This window comes from Otolemur garnettii, unplaced genomic scaffold (assembly GCF_000181295.1).
Source record: "Otolemur garnettii isolate 467f Iridium unplaced genomic scaffold, OtoGar3 scaffold00118, whole genome shotgun sequence".
In the NCBI taxonomy this organism is placed as follows: domain Eukaryota; kingdom Metazoa; phylum Chordata; class Mammalia; order Primates; family Galagidae; genus Otolemur; species Otolemur garnettii.
Genome location: NW_003852513.1, coordinates 568197 through 590987, shown reverse-complemented (window position 1 = coordinate 590987; position 22791 = coordinate 568197). Strand labels below are relative to the sequence as shown.

General features: G+C 39.5%; 1 protein-coding gene across 1 annotated transcript in view; it reads left to right on the top strand.

Annotated features, from left to right (window-relative positions):
- Positions 1-7759: 7759 nt before the first annotated feature.
- The window catches only part of CNR1 (cannabinoid receptor 1), a 35306-nt gene continuing 20274 nt past the window's right edge, over positions 7760-22791 (top strand). The window contains exon 1 of the mRNA XM_003797512.3: positions 7760-7827. The gene's annotated coding sequence lies outside the window, so the exon portion shown is untranslated. The remainder of the gene's footprint in view (positions 7828-22791) is intronic.

Sequence of the window (22791 nt, the reverse complement as noted above, 5' to 3'; positions counted from 1 at the left end):
GTATGTATCTTTTAGTACCTTTTTTCCCTATCATTTTACATATTTTAACATTACAATACTGCTGTTTTATCTATTTTTTAAAAATGAACTATTAAAACATAATGTATGTAGCCTTTTTAATTATAGAGTCTGGATGACTTGTCCATAGGAGAGTTTAATACAGTGGGAACAAAAGCCTTATCAACCTGCTTCCTTGCTCTCCTGTCTGCACTTTGTGCATGTTTAATCTGTTAAACATGCTCCTCATATGGCTTGAAATGAAAGGATGATCCATCTCCTCATTACCGATCTTCTGCTTGGTGATGAAAAACAAAACAAAACATATGAATAAAGGAAAAATGTCTCTCTGTCATTTCTCAGCCTTCCCTGCACCACTCAGCTGGGATGTTAAAGATTGAGGTTTAATGAAAGAAGGTGAGAAGGTGAACAGAAAAAAAAAAAAAAAAAAAAGCCCTAATGAGCATGTGTTTAGTTGTATGGAGAGATCACAGAGAGGCAGCAGGGATTTTCTTTGTGCCTAATATCATTCAGTCAGAAAAGGTCAAAGAAGCTCTGGCCCTTCCTTCCTCACCTCTCCTTTCCCTACTCTGACAACTGGCTTCCCCACCTAGACAGGTTTTATGAAGTTTAATTTATGGAGCTGAAGTGAAAAAGCAGCTCACTTTCCACCTCCGACTTGTTCTCTCGCTTGCTGGCCTTGCTGGTGCAGCATCTCAAGAGCAGACATTTGGGCCCCACGCTGCCAGGGACAGAGTCTCAGACTGGTCTGTAGGCTTTTTGATATTGATCCCCTTGCCTGAGAACCAGAGGCACATTCGTATCTAGTGTTGTGGAGCCACTGAAACACAAAATGCTTGATGCTTCAAAGGAAAGCCAATAACAGCTGTTGAAACTCTAAAGCAATGCTCTGAATTAGAATGAGATTGTGCAGTCATAATATCATTCCAAAAATGTTTTTAATCAGCGAGTTCCAGCCCTGTGGTGTGAGCATCACACTGAAAATATCAAATGAAGCATGAGGGCCAAACTTGGACCAAACCCCCAAAACTCTAAAAGAAAGTGATGTTTTTGCTCCACCTGTTCCCAAACCAGGAAATCATTATTCGTTGTCCTAAACAGACCACCCATTTGGGGAATGGGAGAGAGGCACCACAAGTGAGGAACACAGAGACCCGAGTAGTGCGGCTCCTTTACGACCAACAGCTCTCTCACTGAGGCAGACCTGCTTCTCCCAAGCCCTGCGGCCAGTGTAACTACTACCACTGTGGTAGGCATAAATCAAGATCTTTCTCTGAAGGGGAAATAACTGTGCTCTTATCATCTATGTTTTACTGAGTGAATAACCTAAATTACATGAAACGGCAACAAACTGGCTCATCATAGTCCTGTTCTAATTTTGAAAAGATAAAGATCTAAAAAAGCAGAGCACCAAACACTGAAAAGACCGGGGAAATCTGTTAAGGGGCTGCAGGGTCTTTCCCTGGAAGGTCACAGATTCAATTTGACCTAGGTTTATGGTGACCAAGGGCCATTTAACATTTGTGTTAAATTTATATGTGCCCTTGACATGCTGCTCCTCATAGGGATGCTGACAGCTCACATGTGTCACTCCTGCTCTCTCAGGAGCAGACTGGATGGCAAATCACACGTGGCAAATCACAAACTAAATCATCTCCTCCCATTTAAAAGAGATCCTTGCAACAGACAAACACCAAGGCAGAGATGGGCATCTTGCCTTCGTGCGTCTGCCGTTTGCCTCTCTTCTAGTTCTCCCAGTCAGGGAAAAGTACAGCAATCTTTGATTTGACAAGATTCCACAAGAATGGTATTTGTCAAACAATGTAATAACTCTGTTTTGACAAAGCATTTGCTTGAAGAGATAAAATGCCAGGTTACAAGTCAAATTTTGACTCCGTTACTGAGCATTCTCTTTGAGCTCTAAATGGACCGACCCTCTAATTCCCCATTCCAGGCCCCAGTTTCCCACCACTCTGAATGACATGGAAGTAGCAGGCTGATCTCTGCTGGAGCTACTTCTGGATTACATTTTGAATGACTGGCTCTGTCTACAGGTGACTCGACCAATCAACAGACTTAAAGTCATTCTGATCTTAGATTTCTGCTGGGAATTTCCTATAATTCAATGAAAAAATCCACCATCAATCAAAAGAGAATTGGGATGACTCAGAGACACTAGTGATAATTAGATTGCTCCCATTTATGAAAAAGCAAAAGTTGGCCAAGTTGAGATATGAGATTTCCACAGAGTACTTTCCATGGGCTGTAAATGGGTCCCACATAGGGATCCCATGCTGGCCACCACTGCAGCATAGAACAGTGTGTGGGAGAGGCTGTCAGGTGCACCACCTGGGGTGGGGGTGTCAGTGTTGTCTTCCTGAGTGACACTGAACAGTTCAGCTCCCAGGGTGGTGGCAGCACCCAGGGGAAAGGCTGCTGCCAGAAAACACTTGAGGAGATCAGCTCTCTGGGTTTCTTGTGACTCAGAGATATCCTTGCCACAGAAAGGGCTGTCTAGATTCTTTCTCTTAATTATTAGCAATCATGTGAACTGTGCTACCAGGCAATGGAGAGACTTTGAAGGTGTTTCTTGCCAAGTCTCTGAACACTTGGGAAATCAGAGTCTAGGAAGTCACAAAGATGGCAAAATTTTGCATATATTTTCTCCTGCCAATAGGTAGCTCTCAGAGCAAGATCCCTAAAAGAAAAAAGCAATAGATGTTGAGCCCTCTCCTCCTTGCTGTAAATCTTCAGATGGAACGTCTGTGCAGAGGTGGGCTCAGGATGGCTGGGAGCAGAGCTTGCGAGGGTACTCGGGGCAACAGCACCACATCCAGCCACCTCTCTCCATCATTTGTCACTTGTCCACAGGTCCGTCAGATCTTCGCTTAAAATCTTTTCCATTTACTTGCCAGTAGAACATGATCATTTCCACAATGGACTCTATTTCAAATGGCCACTTGCCTGATGGGAAATGCCTTTCCTAGCCTTTGAAAAGGGGTCTACTTTTCAAAGATTGAACTAGCTCCCTGCAGGAAGTTTTTACTATTTGGCTTGACGTTTCCAACACAATTTACAGCCTTCCTTTCTCCAGGACCTAGAACCCACCAGTTGGCGGCCTCCTGCCTACCTGTTTCCCTTCCTTCCTTGAGACGCCTGCCTTCCCGGTTATACCAATGGTCCAAACGAGTACCATTGCTGAAGGGCTGTGTGTGTGTGTGTGTGGGTGGGTGGTGGTGAAAGAGGGCCCCTCAGGATGACGTGTGGGACAGACCTTTCCCCAAGGTGTCATAAAATGAACGCCAAGGCGGCCACAAATAGGAGGGCTGGGAAGCCAACCAAATGCCTTTAGAGGGGCCCTTGCGGCCTATGGGTGTGACGTGGCTCCGTCAGGTGGAAACCGTGCAGTCCTCTCCCGACCCCACTCACAAGAGATAAAGATGTCTAAATAACCAGGACAGCCGCCACCACAACCCTGCCCGGGCCTTGGGGGCGGTGGGAGGAGAGCCTTCTCGGCTGCATCGGCTGGGACTTGCTTGTAGGTTCGCAATTCACCATGATGAATGTAAAGACCAATTAAGGTTTGATCCGTGCACACGGGAGGCAGACGGCGACTGATAGTGGAACCAATTAACGAGCATGTCCCCTAATTCCTGCAGCGGCCGCGGAGCGCACCGCAGATCCCCAGGCGGCCGCGGCGGCCGCCCCCGAACCCGAGAGGTCCCCGCGCGGCCCTGGAGGGGGGCGTCCTCTGCCAGCAGAAGGTGTGAGGAATGGGGCCAGGGGGAGCTGGGTAGGGGCGCGCAGGGCAGGGAGGCTCGAAGCCAGGCGCCTACGGAGCCCAACTGACTGCAGCCAGGGACTGGCGGGTGGGGCGCGCCTGAGTGGTCGCGCCGGGGAGGGGCGTCAGGGTCTGGAGAAAACGCCCAGCGCGAAGCTGGGCGGCGCCCCGAGGGCTGAGGACAGCTGGTCGCTGGTCACAGCCAGGTAGCAAACGGCTCAGGGGCTGCGCGGCGCGGTCTTAGGGTTTCCTCTGCTCCGGGGCCCGGCTCGTTGGGAGTCCGCAGCGGGGACGGCCTGGGGTGGAGGGAGAGGGGCGCGAGGTCGCAGTCCCCGGGCCCGGCGCTGGTTGGCCTCTTAGCTCCAGCTCTCCTTCCTTTTCCGGCTCAGTCAACTGCCCCAGACGTGACCCCCGCGCAAGGTTTTAGCGCTGCGCGCAGCCGGGGCGCGCATGATTAATGGCCCCAAGGTCGGGGGCGTTGCAGGCACAAGCCCCTCTTGGCGCAGCCAGGGTGTAATAGTATCCTAGAGCAGAGCGGGTCATGGTAGCCGGGGGCCCCGGGAGCGCCGCGGCGTAGGAGGAAGAAGAGGAGAAGTAGGTGACGCGGGCCAGTGAGGCTTGTCCCCTCTGGCCCCCAAGGCAGGCGCCGCTGCGGGTCCCCCGCGCCAAGCAAAGTTTGGAGCCGCGGGTGCCCTGCACCGGTCCCTCCCCGCGCAGTTCTCTCAGCGGGGTCTGTGCAGCCGCCGCCGCCGCTGCCGCCGCCGCCAGGGCAGGACAAAGGCTCATTAACACGTGATGGGACCGCGCTTCATAAATGGGACTGGAGCGAGAGGGAGCCAGAGACAGAGCGCGAGCCGAGGGAGAGGCGGGGACCGCGCGAGCGGGGCTAGCCGACCGGCGCCCGGGCTGGGGGAAACCGGCGGCCGCACTCCGGGCCAGGCGGGGCTCACGGGAGGACCCAGGGAAGAGCCCAGGGAAGGGGCGAGACTCACTGTCGCGGGCGGTGCCGGGGACAGGGGAGCCGGCGCTGACCGACCGACTTACTGACCGACCGCCAGGAGCACCCCGCTCCACCCCACCCGCTGCCGGCGTCCCGCCGGCGCCGCCTCCCCGCGCGCCCTCCGCCGCCCCTTCCTTCCCTGCGGCTGGCCGCCCCCGCCTCTGCTGGGCTCCAGCCGCGTCGGAGCCTCCTCTGGCCCGGGCGGGACGCCGCGGCTCCCCGCAGAGCTGTCCCTCATCAAGGGGGACATTTCGTTTCATTCTAGCAGAGAACCAGCCCCTGAGCTGGTCGAGGTGTCGAGGGAGCTTCTGCCCTGAGGACCGGGGAATGCTAAGGGTAAGACTTGGCAGAGTTGTGTTTGGAAATACTTTCTCCACCTCCCGCCCCCTCACTTACTGACCCGTGTGGTCCCCAAGTGTCTTTCGTGGAGTTCTTATTCTGTGTGAACAAATCGTGTGTCGGTGTTTACTTAGCTGTGTAGCCCTAGCTGGTGCTACTTCTGGAGGTTTCTACCATTTACTATTTACTGAATGTGTGTGCACCTGGCTGTCTATGTGCATTGTTGTCTGTGGAAAATGTGTAATTGTGCATGTTTGAAAAACAGGCTCTTGAGTTAATGCTTAATGTCTATAAACCATATCAGCAGCTAAGTCTTTCCAGAGACACATCGATCTTTGCCCCAAACCTAGAAACTGACTAAACTAAAATATGAAATGCATGTAAAGAAACGTGTGGCATACAATAAACTTTTGATAGAGAAAAAGATAGCTACAGGACTCCCTTCTCTCTGAGGAAAAACAAATGTGACACCTAAATTTGAATATTGAATATTGATGGAACCATTTAACTCAGAACTAGCCATTAGAGAAATAAAGTTGACGTTGCATATTTAAAAGCCATTTCTTGACTAAGATTCACACATCACACATGGTAAATGGACCACCTCCTGAATGCAAATATGTTTGTGATAGACGTGAGAGCTGTCATTTGGTCATCTGAAAGTTTAATTGCTTCTCATGGTAAGAGAGTATTTATTTCTCAGAGATTTTAAATTGAACCAATGAGAAAAACAGAAAATATTTGGTAACCTGTTAATCATTTTGCCCACATCTTTTTTGTTTTCCTCCAAATAAGTGCTCTTTTTGCCTTTGTTGCTGATTTCCTAATACATTAATCCTCCTCCAGCATTTAATCCAATAAGAGATTAGAGCAGATTTACTGGTTTTAAAGGTGTTGAAAGATATCTCTATGGGTCTCATAACTTCTCCTCATTTTTATTACCAAGTTAATATCTTTTGAACAATAGAGGGAATGGAATGTCTTAAAGGAAACTCAGTGGACACTGAGTATCAGAGGGGTCACCAGTGCATCAATCTGTTTTGCAGAATATTGAGAAGCTTAGAGCGAGATCTTTAAGGTTCCCATAGGAATTTGTCTGATTTAAAGTGTGGCTTTTCTAATCTCACCCTCCTGACAGTTTGCAAGGGAAGATATACTGATTGATTTTTTTTCTCTTTTATTTTTCCTTGGTACTCCTTCCACCTCTTCTGCTCTCTAACTCATTTAAGACCAATTTTATAAAAATAAAAGATAATATATAGTTTCTTAAGTGAGATGGATTATTTGGTGATTATATCTATATGTACATAGAAGACATGCACCTCAAGAATTCTAAACATTGCAGCCTACAGGAGGCTATTTGTAGGCACAATGGCAATTACCACAGTTGAACAAGAGGCTTGATGTTGGACATGGTTTTAAGAATTAATCCATTTTAGCTTATCAGTAGGACTTACTGTAAATGGACTCTTTTTGTTTCAAAGATGTCTCCCACTCCAGGCGAGGAGCAGTCTTGGCTGAGGTATGTACTGAGTGTCTGGTGGAAAGAGGTCTCATTGTGTTCCTAAGTCTCCATGGGGTAAGATGATGCCACCGAGTGGACGCACTCAGGTCTGACCTTTCAGAAATAAAATTACTATGCTTGCATACTCGCTGTTAGGGAGGCAAGTTAGGGATTCATGCCCCTTGATTTTAACAGCATTAATATATATGTATGTAAAAAGAATGTTATGACTAGACCCTGAAATAAGCCATAGGTGATATTATTTAATTTGGTGTGTAAAGTTTTGCATTCTGGTGAAAATCAGATCTCACACTGGAGTCCTGCGGGCTTTGTTTGTCATCCACTGTTTTCTGTCTTTTTTCTCCCCTTTTCCCAATGGACTGTGCTCCTATCTGCCTTGCCAGTGAGATCGCTCTTCTCTAATAAGCTTCGCTGCAGGATCAGTGTGTTCTTTTTGGCATTTCAAAATGTTAAAATAGTGAAATTGTTAAATGTTACCAAGATGAAACTGCTGGGAATGAAATTCTCCAAAAGAACCACTATGTTTGTGGCATATCACAGTCTATTCTAAAAGCAAACTCCTTGAACTGGTTTACCTATTTTCCTAAGAAGGAAGCAGCCCCATTGATCATGTTGATAAGTGTTCAGTATGCAATGTCAGCTTGCTAATTACTGAGGCAGAGCCTGAGAAACTCTTTCAAAACAATCAGGTGACATTCTTCTTTGCTTTGATTCAGAATTAACATTAACCACCAAGAAATTTAGACAGGCTTCTTGGTTGTCTTGCATATTAGTGTTTAGAATTAGAATCGAAATACTTTGTTGTGTAAGAATAAACTATTATGAAATGGAACTTATAATAGCAGTTTATAGTTCACCACGCTTACCAAATGTTTCTTACCAGAAAACAGTTGTTGGCCTTATAAGGAATGGGATTATTTCCTGTAACTACCTCTCTAGGAATGCTGCAAAAAAGAGTAACAAATTGAATTTGGAAATACCTAACAATGCATAATTAGCAAAATGAGATTGAGTTATAGCTTCTTGAATTTGGTTAGTAAGATGAAGCCTGTCCTTTATGTTGCTGCCTGTTATTCTTGGGATAATTATGTTAGTTCAGTTGCATAAAGAACACAGATGAGAGCTTTCATTCCCTGCTAAAAAGGATGCCATGTCTCTACCAGTGTAAGTCTTTCTCTTCTGTGTCTGTATTCATCATTTTCTAATTGAACTGACAAGTAGAGTGAAACTAGTCTTTGGGTTTAAATGATTTATAATTCTGCTTTTGACTCTGAAGCAACCTGTACCCAGTATTGCTTGAAAGTCTGTGCTGGGACCAGGTTCACCTATTGCATATGTATAGTTAGAGAAGTAGTCGGTTCTGCTAATTTTTCTCTTCTTGACTTAAGGTAGAGAACTTGATAAGAGAAATCAAAACCAACTCATATACTTCATATTGGCAAAAATTTAATGTCATGTTGTCCCCTCTGAATCTCCAGTTCTTTCCTAATCTTGTTCTCATAAAAATGGTAACTTTATATTATAACCACATGAATGCTGTTGGAGTGGAGCTTGGGGATTCAACATTTGCCAGTAAATTGTTATCTAATACTTTGATAACCATTTAATTCGCTTATATTGTATATTCTTAGATGAGGTCTGTATAACTTTGTAACAGATCAACTCAGATTTCTCCAAAATATTTTCTGGACTAAAAGAAAAATAAATATCATCCAGAATAAATAGATAGATAGATAAATAAATAAATAGGTGGCTGATTATTTGAGACAACTAGATGTATAAATGTACCTTTATATAAACTGCATTAACTTTTTCATAAATGTACATCAAGACCAAAGTAAAAATTAGTCACCTTTATATGTTCAAATATACAATTCTGATTTTAAATAAATGCTACAAATTTAGGGAAATGTTCAAACAGCTGTGAAGATGGACATTGAAGACTCAAAGCAAAAGGAATTATCCACCTTGAATCAAAACAAGGCTGTTCTTGTTTTCCAGGATAGATGGGAACCCATTCTAGTCCCGTGTGTTCTGAGAATCTTGCAGACATGTCAAAATGAATGTCACTACATTTATTAGAATTTTATCATAAACACTGATGAGTTTAAGACAGTTTTTAGCAGTCTTGCTATTTGTTTGTTATTTTTATAAATCAGAGGAATACAGGTTGGACAAAAATATAGAAGGTTGTTACTATATCACAAAGTGCGTATCAAGATATTTATGTTTGTTACATTAGAACGCTATCACAGGTAAGTAAAAATTCTAGGAAATTTGTTAAGGAGATGGGGAAAGGTAGGTTGTTTTTAGTAGACCCTACTATTGTTCTTGCTAGTATTTCAACTGTCTGATGTCAAATGAACTTCTATTTCATACTTCCCCACATGGTATGTTTATGACACGTTAGTAATAATAGGTCAAAGCCATTACATAACCAGTATAATCACTTCTAGTTCTTAACGTTAAATATTTATTCAAAGCTTTCCTAGATCATATTTCTTCTCTAAATAGGGTGCCTCAAGGGAAAATATAGTACATTCATTATAATGCTTTTGCTAGGATAGTTAATTACATGTGCGAATATGTTTTTGATCTAGTTTTCACTGATGTTCTCTGTGTATTTAGAGTGTTTTTCATATAGATTAGTAATGTTGGAATAGCCTCTAATTTGAAAGTTTCATTTGGACAGGTTAGTTTAATAACTTAGATGTCATGTAAGGTGACTTGAGGTTCATAGGTTTTTTTAAATGGGTTTTTGAGGGAAGAATTGTTTACCCCCCAAACTTGAGTAAATGCACTGAGCAGAGTCATCACAGTTGTTCTGGGAATATTATGAATTCTGTTTTAGCCCCAGCTGGAGAAATTTTCCAACCTGCACTTTAGGAAAGCTTTCAAAGTTTTTTCTATCTTTGTTTTGTTTTCTTTTGTTTTTTGAGTATGCGAATTGAGACTGGTTAGGTGGGAACCTTTGTTTTTAGCCAACTCTTTTTTTAAACCCATTGTGCTGTGGCATTATATTCTCTATTTTTGAATAAGTTTCCTAAAGTGGATTTTGCAAACTTTGAATGTAAGAAGAGATTTAAGTTCCCTTTTCTGCTAACACAAAAGACAAATAATTTTTCATGAAGAGTACACTCTTATTTGGCTTCTTGATCGTTTAGAGTTTGGATTTATTAAATAGAAATTTGATATCTTTGGCTTGATTCTTTACTACCATTATCAACTCAGAATAGCACTTTTATTTTTACTTTTTTATCTTCAGGAGATAAAGTGCAGTATAGTTTCCTGAATTTGATAATATGATATCTATATTTTTTCCTTCTAGCAAATTCCATGCTATTGCTTTTTAAAGAAAAGCAGAGGCATTTTTCCAAGATGTGCCAGGCAATCTGTTGTGGTAGTTTAGTATACTGACAAATGCTTTCACAAACTGTGTGTGTCTACAGTATATTTAAATATACTTAAAATACAATATAATTAAAGAGTTATGTTTTTCAAAGTTTATGTTTTTAGTGGGAAAGTCCCCCTCTTTCCTCAGTCATTTCTTCATCAATTCTTTTAGACTTTCTCTGTAGAAAAGAAAATTAGAATCAATATGAGTTTTCCAAATTGAGTTAAGCTATAAGGAGTGCTATAGTCCAGCTGGATGAATTCTAGATGCATTCTATTATGCTTTAAAAAAAAAAAAACAAATTTTCAAAGTTTGTTTTAAGTAAGTTTCTACTTAGTTAGACATTTGCACTAGCTAATTTCATAATATTGATTTCTGTTGGCCACAAGGCTAAAACTGATGTTTTTAATATAGCAAGTAAACCAATATCATTGATCATTGATTTAATTGATATAATATCATTGATTACTTAGGTAACATGCATTTGTCACTTGTGTTTGCTTTTTACTCAGCTATATTTAATAAATCAAATGTATTTATTCTTTATAGGAAGGACTTAATGTCACTATGTTCTGAGTATTTTAGTTTATTCCATGGTGGCTGGTTAAATAGATCAGATTTTTAACTAATTTAAAGATACTACTACCATAATCTGTGATTTTTTTTTTCTACCTTTTGTGCAAGTTGTGGTGAGCAAGTGGCATGCATATGTAGAGAAAGGAAAATCAGGCAGTTAACATACAACTGAAGTGAGCAATGGGCTGTCCAAAGAATTCTATATCTCTACATATGTGAACATTTGACTTTGGAAGAAATATACTACTATTGGAAATGACATCAAAGTTCTTTTAAATAAAAAAGGGGAAACCTTTGAATGATCTTAATTCTAAACTAAGGTAACTAATTACGAGTACTCTGTGATCCATTTTTATTGATTAAATAGAGAGGGAACAATTTTCCCAGAGTCATACATTTAAGTATACTTTGTGATATACTTCCGTGCTTCCATGTATTTATATATTTTATGTATTTTTGAAAGATGCCAGCTGTATTATAAATTGCATAATTTACCAGAATGATTATTGTGAGATAGCTGACCTCAAATCAATTCAAGGTGGAGGGAGGGGGACTGAAGAGAGGGGGAGGGGAGGAGGGAAGAATGTGGTCCCACTTAATGGGCAGATGTTCGAGTGTTATGGCACACTCTTGGGGGTGGGACACAATTATAAGCCCGACTCTACCTAGCAAATGCAAACCTAAAATAAACAAAACCAAAAAATGATAATTTGCAGTGGATTTGTGTTACTTGACATTACTGCAAACTTTCCATTTTATTTAGTTGTTTTCTTGGTTCATTTCTTATATATTATTTTATGGTTTGGGGGAAAGAAGTAGAGAAACAAATATCTCCAGCCAAAATGTTGATTATTTTTACTTGTTTCTTGTTCTATTATGCTCAGTAATCATGGATACTTTCCCAGTAATATTGAAAGAAGTGGCTTAGTAGTCCTTCTAAAGCTTTGCATTGACTTTGAATTGAATTAGGAGAAAATGGTATAGTGTTCTTAATTATGTCTACATACTGTGTCAGTATATGTCTCATTTTGAAGCCACATTCCTTTACTAGATAATATTTGTTACAATAAGTTTCCTATTAAAGTTGAGAGAAGCCCCAAATTGTAGACAGAAAAGCCTTAAGAGATTCCTCACTCTTTATGCTTATTTTCTGGATGGACTACATTATTCTTTTCCAGTCAAATAGAATAACTTGGTTTTAAAGATCCTTCATGGAAGGCTGCTCTATTATGAGTGGGATCCCTTAGCAATCCATTTCAATGATCTGAAAATCTATAGTCACGAAATATTCCTTCTTTCTGTCTAACCTCAGTTCTTCTTAAAGGATAATTTTATTCTTCCCTGCCTCATTTAGTATTTTTCATAGGTCTTCATAATCTTGAATAGCAGCTCTTAAACTTCAGAGAATGTTAAAGTCTCCTAGAAGCCTTGTTAAAAACAGAGATGCACCCCAACCCTTGAGTTTCTGATTTAATCTCATTCTAGATCTGATCTAGAGCCTTGAAATGTTCATTTCTCATAAGTTCTCCTAAGGTGCTGCTGCTGCAGCTTGAGAGACCACTCTTTGAAAGCCACAGACCTGGAGAGAAACCTGGCTGCTCTTGAAGACCTTCTGTATGACCTTTCAGTCTGCTCTTCAAGTCATACACGTGAATTTCCAGCCCACATGCAACAAGCTTATTTACTGAGTCCTTGTTTTCACGTCACTTTGTCTGAGTAGTTCAGTTCCTCTGAATCTCATAATTGTGTCACACAAACCATAAGGAGGGTTTGACCTTGAATGAATATAATAAAACTGCTTCATATTTCAATGGCATAAAAATTCTGCACTTATATTTAATTCACATGCGCACTTCTTAATCACAACTACGTTTCCAAAGCACATTTTGCATTGCTCCTGAAACCTCATCCTTCCTTGGTTTGTATATGAACCTCTGCATCTCAAACGGACATTTTTCTGTTTCTATCTTGCATGGTTAGTACACAATGAAGAATTTCTAAACATTTCAACTAAAGAAAGGCCATATGTGACTTCCCAGTTTTAAAAATCATGTTTCAAGTAAACCCTGGATTCGCACCATAATAAAACCTTTTTATTTTAGTGATTAGAATAATAGGAAGAAAATTGATCTGCATAGAAAATCACTGTATCCTCAATTTTATGAGTATTGGAACCTATATTTACTTCTCTTGTGCAATATCCACATTAGTCCCTGTAATGGTAGAGAATAATTTTTCATTCTTTTTCTTCACAGTTATAAACCTATAATGAAAGGTGGTGATTTCATATTTGGAAATTGGAAAGCCAGATATTTCATAAAATAGAAATTATTTGAGTTTGTTATTAGAATTGATTTGGGGCTCCTGAGACCTCCCCTTTTAGTTATTTTATATTGGCATAAAAATATTTATTTCCAATAGAACTACTTTCTTTTACTCATTTTAAATTACTTTTTTGAGGCAGAATTCCCAATATTCATAATTAATTTTTATCAATATATTAATTTTGCTCAATGTCCTTTTGCCTCAGAAAAGTAATTAGAAATTTAGTTTTAACCCATTTTAACCCTCCATAACTTTCTTATTTATATTTTAATTAATTCAGTTGTAAAATACATAAAATGTTGCAGCAAGAGGAGAAGTTGCCCAACCAAAGCAAGAATGATGTCCACCAGGTCTGTTCCTGAGGGCTTATAGATGCAACTCCATGGAGTGGCTGAGTTTTCATACAACTTCTCTTGATAAGTTGACTTGAAACACACAAGTGTGTGGGGAAATGCATATGGGAATGATCAATGTGTATTGACATATGTTTGGGGAGTAAAAAAGCCCATTAGAATAAAATTTTTATATATATTTTCTTTAAAGGTCTGTCAAAAGCATATAATTAGGATTTATTTAAGGTTATACACAAAAATCACAAATGAACTCTTTCTATTTGTTGCTATGTGACCAAACACTGTGACTCCTAACATATACTCAGGCTGAACAAGGTTCAAAATAAAAAACAAATACTTGATTTGGGCACTTTTTCTGATGGTTATTTGTATGAGACCAAGTTTGATGAGACCATCAGGTTTGATGCCCTAACTATCAACTGGCTTTATGCAGCGAAAAAACTGTCCATAGTAAAAAGCCATTCTGTTGGGTTGCGTCTGCCAGGTTGCTGAGGCATGCCAACATTTATTTGATGAACAGATATTGAATACCTACGCTGTGCTGGACGTTGTATCAGGCAGAGGGCCTGCAAAACCATATAAGATGGGTTCCACCTCTCAAGATGTTCATTGTCTGAAAGGCCCATGGCATGAAGGTGTTTATGCTGTAGGATGACTCAGCATTGCACATTATCTCTCCTGGGAGAAAATCTCAAATCATATGTAGAAGAGGATTTATACAGCCTGATAATAAATATAGTTTTATTATATGTCTTTATAGCCTAGTCTATTCTCTCATCGGTGGAGGAGAGGACAGATGGGCAGACTTTCTTTGATGGATAGAATGGGCTGGAGAACCATTCCCATTGTTTCTTTGACCTGACCCACCTCCATTAACAAGTGTGAAACATGGATAGACTTCAGAAGTCATATATTACAGAAAATGTTCACAGCTTGGAATATAATATCTACAGTGCTAAGCACAGAGTACATGCCCAGTAAAAAATGCATTAAATGAAGCCTGTGAAGGCCCGTAACTTTATTTCCATGATGACATTGCTATAGTAACACAGCTTTCTACTTACTGGGCACTGGGCAGCTGTAATGGTCACTCATTTGTGGGAGCCCTGCTAAGTTTATATAGTTTGTTTTTCTTGATTTTAGCTAAGAACTTTGAAACTGGCCACAGAGAGTGTTCCTCCCTCTTCCTAAGAAAAACATAGTGCTCACAGCAGGATCCTGAATGATTTTCAGGGAGCTTGACTGCCTTCCTGTAAGGAATGGCAATTTCATGCTTTTGTTTATAAACAACCGTCATGTCTCATTCAGACCTATCAGGTCACCTCTTTGAGTCTCACTGGTGGTACAGAAAGTGTCATTACCATCTATAGTCCTGATAATTGACTAGTGAAGCAAGAAAAAATAAAAAATCCCTTATTAAAAAATAGTGGCAAGGTTGACTTAGATTGTATTTATTATTGGCCAATAGTTACAGTAAACAAAGTGCTAAAGTGGAGTTCTCGTGAATTCTCCCAGAAGCCACCACTCTTCCTCCTCCCCTAAGCGGCCTGAGGTGATCTGTGAAAATAGTTCACTATTCACTTGACCCAGAAAATCCCACAAAGTCATGCAAGTCTAGAGGCTCAAATCTTCGTGTTCACTTTAAGAACACACGTGAAACTGCCTAGGCCATCAAGGGTATGCATATAAGAAAAGCCAACAATCCCATACATCAGTGGGGAAGAGACATGAATAGAATCTTCTCTAAAGCCGATAGACAAATGGCTACTAAGCACATGAAAAAATGAGAAATGCAAATTAAAACCACTCTGAGATATCATCTAACCCCAGCGAGAATGGCCTATATCACAAAATCTCAAAACTGCAGATGCTGGTGCGTATGTGAAGAGAAAGGAACACTTTTGCACTGCTGGTGGGACTGCAGACTAATACAACCTTTTTGGAAGGAAGTATGGAGAACTCAGCCTAGACCTCCCATTCAATCCTGCAGTCCCATTACTGGGCATCTATCCAGAAGGAAAAAAACCCTTTTATTATAAAGACACTTATACTAGGCTGTTTATTGCAGCCCAATTTACAATCGCTAAAATGTGGAAACAGCCTAAATGTCCTTTAGCCCAGCAATGGATTGGTAAGCTGTGGTATATGTATACCATGGAATATTATTCAGCCATCAAAAACAATGGAGATTTTACAGCGTTTGTACTAACCTGGATGGAGGTGGAACACATTATTCTCAATGAAACATCACAGGAATGGAGAAGTAAGAGCCCTATGTATTCAACTTTGATATGAAGACAATTAATGACACGGTGGGGCATGGAGGAAGGGGATACCGGACAGAGAAGGAGGGAGGGGGTGTGGGCAAGGGAAAAAAATGAGAAAGAAATTAGTGACTAATTCTTATATAAATTGTATTTAATTTGGATCAAAGTACATTACTTAAACATAAATTTTAATTCAACATGTTAATATGTTGTTTATCATATTGCATCCTATTTATAAGTGAAATATGTTTGTAATTTCCCCTTTATAGTAATATATTTTCTCCAATTTTAATATCAGGTGTATCCAGATCTTAATCTTAAAGAATGATTTTGAAGTATTTCTTTTTCTATTGTCTATAAGATTTGGCATGATCTGTTTTTTTGAAATTATCTGTTACTTTCATTTATAAATATTAATTGTCTATTTTTTTGAGACTTTAGAAAAAACAATAAGAAGAAGTTAACTGATCAGAGTATTCTATAATAGACATACTTCTATCTGATAATGTGATTGTTACTTTCTTTGCATTATTACTATTATTATTGCTTGATATTTTGTTGCAGCAATTGTCTGATTTCTTTCTTTGAATGTATTTATCTTCATTCGTTCTTTATGAGGTTTTTCTTCTCAGTCCTTATGTTAAATATTGTTATTGTCATTAAATTTAGCCTTTTTAATTCTGTAAAGGCAAAAGTGGAAACCTAATATACACATGTATAAATAAGAAAAATTCATAAAAAAAGGAAAAAGAATCAAATGCAAAAAATAAATGTATAAATGAAAAGCTAGAATGGATAGGGAATTAAACATAATATAAAATAAATAGATTTTACTGTAAACTTTAAAAAAAGAAAAGCCACCAAGTATCTGAAGGATGTCATTTTAAAGAAACAGTGTGTATCATTCCGACATTACAATGGTGCAGTGCTAGGCCTAGGTGTGCCCAGGGCAAACAGTGGGGGCTGGACACAGGGTCTGTGGCCCAAAAAGAGTGCTGCATTTTTGCACATGCTTAAAAATGCAGTTAGTAATGCTGAATTTAAGGGTTTAGATGTAGATTCTCTGGTCATTGAGCATATCCAGGTGAACAAAGCACCCAAGATGCATTGCCGAACTTACAGAGCGCATGGTCACATTAACCTATACCTGAGCTCCCCCCTGCCACATCGAGATGATCCTTACTGAAAAGGAACAGATTCTTCCCAAACCAGAAGAGGAGGTAGCAGAGAAGAAAAAGATATCCCAGAAGAAACTGAAGAAACCAAAACTTATGGCAGGGGAATAGATGCAACATAAAATAAATGCAAATAGGGTGGCACCTGTGATTCAAAAGGGCAGGGCCCTGGCCCCATATGCCAGAGGTGGTGGGTTCAAACCCAGCCCCCCCCCAAAATAATAAATAAATAAAAATAAAATAAATGCAAATAAGAGTAAAAAAAAATGTGCTAAAGCAGTGTTAAAACTTAGAGCTCATGGTGAGTTGTCAATTCTCTGCTCTTGAAGATCACCAGCAAGGACGATTTGTGAGTGCTGTGGAGCAGCTGTTTCTCTGCCAACACAACATGCATTCAGATGGTAGTTGTTCACTGTGTGAAATGATCATATACTATCATCACCTCTTTCCCTCAAACCAACTCTTCTCCTTCCCTGGAAAGGAAAGAGAGGGTGTTATTAAATGGTTTCTAGACATCCATATTCGGAGCAGGGACTTTGAGTAATGCAGAGCTTGACTGAACTTCCTACTCTGTCCCTTCCCATTGGAGACCCCAGTTGAAGCACTTTTTACCTCTCTAAGCATCAGTTTTCTTGTGTGTTGAATGGAGATTGTAATAGCACCTACTTTATGTAAACATTAGGGAAAAACACATACACCTGGCATGATGGCTGGCATGTCTAAATATTTCTTAGAAATACTTGGGAATTGGGTTTCTCTAGTGCACATTTACTCACCCAGATTCTCTCACACTTGAACCCATAGAAGCAAGAGTTGGCTTTTAGTTGGACTTAATTTGTATGCTCATGGATGCAAAGAGAAAATACCCCTCTGTTGATAGATGGAAGGGAGAAGAAGCTATGAGCATGCTGCACAGCTGGATGCCATGGAGCATCTTTCAACCATTGCTATGGAATCTGTGATAATGAACTGAAACGATAAGAGCCTGTTTACTGGGTTCTACATATTTTATGGACAAGAATAATACATCACTTTATACTTTTAATGGCCAAATCTTATATGCAAGATAAAAGCACTCTCATGGAGCATTTTTTGGAGTATTTTGTGTATGAACCGAACCATGGCTTTTACCTAATTGAAAACATTATATGTTCTCTGTTGGAGGAAGGTTGCTTTAATAATTGCTTTCCTTATGGATGCTATAGAAAAGTCTGTCTCACAAGGAAAAGGTCAAGGCACTTAATAGGAGAAAACATCTAATCAAAAAAGAAGAATTAAATAGTACATTGAATTTGTTACACAGGTCAACAAATGATTTCATTTGTATCATTAATTCAATGCTACAAGTCTTTGCAGCAGACATTTTTTTTGTAGCAGTGTCACCAACACTGCCCAAGTCAATGAAATTTCAAGGCATCATTTTCTTGAGCCCTGCAATTAAATTTCAAAAAACCTTTACCTGTTAAATAATTAATGTATTTCACATTAAATTTGAACAGAAATATAGCCTTTTAAATAATTAATTTAACAGTTCATATTAATTGTGATGTATTTTCATGAAAAATAAAACTCTCACATTATTAGTAAAGAATAGACCAGGTAAATGTATATTAAATAACTTCTATTTTACTTTACAAAACACATGAAGAAGAGAAGATTTGAGAGCCATCCAAGCATTACCAGCATAACAGAATTTTATTACATACACATACAGGAAAAGAAATTGCTGTTACCACAAGAAAGAAAGATCATATATTTTTGTTTAAATTATCAGGATAATTAATTACTCAGTTCTTTATTTCACTTTGCTATAGAGGATGATGGAAAAAGTGAACAGACTATGCTAATAATTTCCAAACTATAACGATTAGGTAAGAGTTAGACTGATGGCCACTTCTGCTGGAATCGAAGCATCATTCATCTAGTTAGAATGTTGGCCCATGAGATCTGCCATGTCGACTGAGGGCCTGACGTAGAGATAATGCAGTTATAAGAACAAACTACCATTTTCCCTACTAACTTTAGAGAAATGTATTAGCAAGGTATTTTTCTTGATCAAATTAGTAGGAACCAGACTTGTTCCCAGAAATAAATGGAAAATAACAAACATACCCACTGGGGCCTTGCTTCTCTTGAACCTTTCCATAATGCTCTTTTATGAGTCCAGCAAAGCAGAACAGTCCAGAAGCAACAATGCAGGGAAGAAAGGGAAGCCAGGGCCCAGAGCTCCTGCACTTGGCATCTGGACCCTTGCCAGTTTAAATGCTATGAGCTTGGCATTGTCTCTTCAAAGCATTACTAAACTTAGAATACTGGAGAAAGATTGTAGTGGGTTGGTGCAGTCTGTAACTGTATCGGGGAGTCCTAGTCTTTGCGATGGTTCTGGAGGGTTTGCTTCTGTCCTGGACATGGTGCCCTATAAGGAGCAAATACCAGCCACTGTCTGTTCCACCAGTCATGCTACCCAGGCCAGAACTAAGTTTTGACTCCAGATATAAGTGACATATATCTAAATTATTGCAATGTCTTTACAAAAGAAAAAGGACTGTAGTGGGGCAAAGACTAAAATAACTGCTATTAAAGTGTACTTACATAGAAATGGCTCTAATTCTATTTGAAGTTTTATTTTGAGGACTTAACTCATGCTCTGCCTAATCAGAAACATAGATGTTTTATACTTTTAATGGTTAAAAGAGTAAAGATATGAACTCTGAATAAACATTTAAAAAGAAAAGTTTGCAGCTGCCACACCAATAAAATCCCTTTGATGGTACAGTAGGCTGCGCTCTGTGATGTGTGTCTGTGGGTTGGTTGGTTGGTTGGTTTTTGATGGAGCAGCAGGTTTGCATGCACAGAGATGGAAAAAAAGTAGGTGATGTTATTCTAAAAATTGAAGTGATTTTTTAAAAAATAAGAGATCAAATTAAAATATTTCTACTATTTTTTTTATAAAGGCATGATTTATGTAGCTTAAATTGTTAGAATGTATTGGCTATATTTTTAAAACAAGAATTTTAGGAAAAGCCCCTTAAATATCATTCAGTGATTCTTTCATGAAAATAAAACCAATAGCTTCTTTAGTTGGTGCAGCTACACATCTTACTAGAAATCTCCAGTTTTTGATTTTCCCAGAAGCAAACAAAAACAAAATTAGTGGCAGCCACATCCCCCAAACTTAAGCTATATTATTAATGAACTCTCAAAGAAAATTATCAGTGCAAAAAATAATAAGGTAAAAATTACTATAATAATCCAAATGTGGAAATAAAAGAATTATCAAAATGCAGAGAACAATTTTCCTACCATGATTCTATTAACTGTTAAAATAGCCTGTGTGCAGTGGTATTTTTATCTTACTGAGATTCTTGAACTACATAAAATCCACGTATTTTTTTAAACAGCATTCTTTAATTAATTTGGCTTATATCAAGCAGAAATTACTCTATCATCTTAGAACCACATCATGCCCTGGCTTAGATTTTCAAGCTAGTTTGTTTTAATGAAAGCACTTGGTTGCATTAAAATAAGAAATTGTGATCACATATGTGATGATCTTAATATAGAGCAAATCACAGGAACACATGTTTTTGCATTACTGAAATAAGGTCTATGATCCTTTGTCTTTGCTGAAGAAGCTTTATAGCTCTTCCAACTACTGACTACAGTTTTAATCCTTGAGGCCATGCATGTAGGCAGATTTGGTTAGATGGGCTGGTATAGGAAGCAGTGAGTTAGTAGGAGGTAGTCTTAATTACTATTGGCAAAATACCTTAATTTATGTTTCTAAGAGGCTAGAAGATATGAATGTAATATAAGATGCTAAGTGGTTTGATGTCATCACTGCTGAACCTTAATGCAGCACAGCGTCCAAACACAGAGGCTCTGGAGTCTGAGAACCACAACTACAGCCCCAATTGGCCACATTCTGGGCAATTCACTTAAAATTTAGGGGCCCCATTTTCTCATCTGTGAAATGGGAATTATAAATTAATGCCTGAGAAGATTGCTGCAATAACTTTGTGGTGGAATACATGTAAAGTTTCTTAAATTCCTAAATATAATAGACATCAAATAGGAGTCCCTCCCACAATGTGTGCATCTTTTATTTGCTTCATGTGTAAAGTGCTGAGATAAAAATGAAATTGAATAAGGCGGCTGTGATCTGATAGAGGCAATGAATATTCTTGAGATATGGTTGATATATATTGTATTATAATAGTATATATGATGTATTTTTGAAATATAGTAACTATACAGTATATAGCAAAGAGCCATAGTACTGAGTAACGATGATGATAATGTTTACTGAGGACTTTTCTTTGCCAGTGCTATGCTAAGTGCTTTTCATACATTTATTTCCATTTAATTTTTTGCATAATTCTGTGTTTTAGGCATTATCACCATCATCCACATCATCCCCATTTTGCAGATGAGGTACTGAGAGTTAGCAAAGTTAACTACTTGCCCAAGTAGTTGGTTTGCTAACTTCTAATTCAGTGCCCTCTTTGTTGATCAGCACATTGACTGGGGGGGGAAACAAGGAAGAGAATAAAATTTCACCTGCCTTATCTTAGCGGGGTGGTATATCAAAAGGTCATGGGCAAGGACTCTGGACCCACACTGTCAAATTTGGCAGCCATTAGCCACATGAAGATATTAAGCACTTGAGATGTGGCTGGCATCTGGGTCCAATCTTGGCTCTGCCGCCTACTAGCAATAAAAATGGGGAATTACCCCTTTGTGCCTTTTCCTCTGAAAACAGGGATAAAGACAACACCTACCTCATAAGGGAGTAAGAGTTGATAACACGCAAAAGGCTTAGATTGCCACCAGCCCATAATCTCTCTACGTATGCTTAAAAGGAGAAAATCAGCAAGACCTCTACATTATTGTAGAGGCCAAGAAGGAGGAGGCCCTCACAGTAACTCCAAGATATGATTAGATCACTAGAGAGATCACTCGCAATGCCATAAATGTAAAAAATTATGTGGTTGGAGTTAATTCATTGCACCATGATTTGTAATAGCAAATAGACTACCTAAACCATCACCCTTAGGAGGCTGGTGACATGTGTCTGACAGACCCTTAAGGAGCCTGGTAGGGAGGGAGGTTTTGTGTATAATAAGGAGCTGGTCCTCAGTGCAGACCTCTAAGAAGAAAAGCAGGGTGAGAATAGTGTGTGTTGTATGTTATAGTTTGTTTAGAAATAAAGTTAAGAGGGGTAAATATGGGTTTGTTTGAATATGCATAGATTATGCATGGATGGAGTAACAAGTTTAATTCTTGCCTCTGAGGAAGAAAACTAGGTTGGAGGGATATACAAGAAATTGTATTTTTGAAATTCTACCAATTCAATTTCTAGACCAACATTGCCTTTTTGTTTTATATTTTTTGTGTCCATTTTGGATTTTGAATCATGTGAATCTACAATATACATATACAATCAACATTTTAAATAAATGTGTTACTAGTTGGAAGTTTGAAAGTAGACCTCCTTACTTGCAGTAAGGTGATTTAATGACTGGAATGCCCCCCCTGGAACTACTAGGAAATGTGGATTCAAGCTTTGCTTTCCAGGTTAAATGTCCATTGAGTTAATTATCCTTCTGTCTTTTAATTAATTAAAGAGCAAATAAATATTACTGCATTAATGCTGTGGCTAATAAAAATTCAACTGCCATCATACTAGGTTCAGCTGAACATCTCCACAGGAGCCCAACAACTCCCTCCTTCTCTCCTGCCAGCATGCCTTCAAGTTGATAAGTCACAGAAGAAAACAACACTCCATTCTGTGTTTGGAAACCACATTCTGGTTACGGACAATGTATATATTCCTAATTAAGACTTGTGAGGAAGCCTATGCCAGGGGGCAAACTGAGGGAATTGGGTATACATGCTGGGAGGGGCTGCTCAGGAAGGTCTCAGACATGGGAGTGGCACAGGGAAACTGAACGAGAAGAGAGCATAGAGATGAGTGCACTTGGAGGAGGGGAAGGTGTGCATGTGATGGCATGTGTAAGCATCAGCAGGTCACCTCC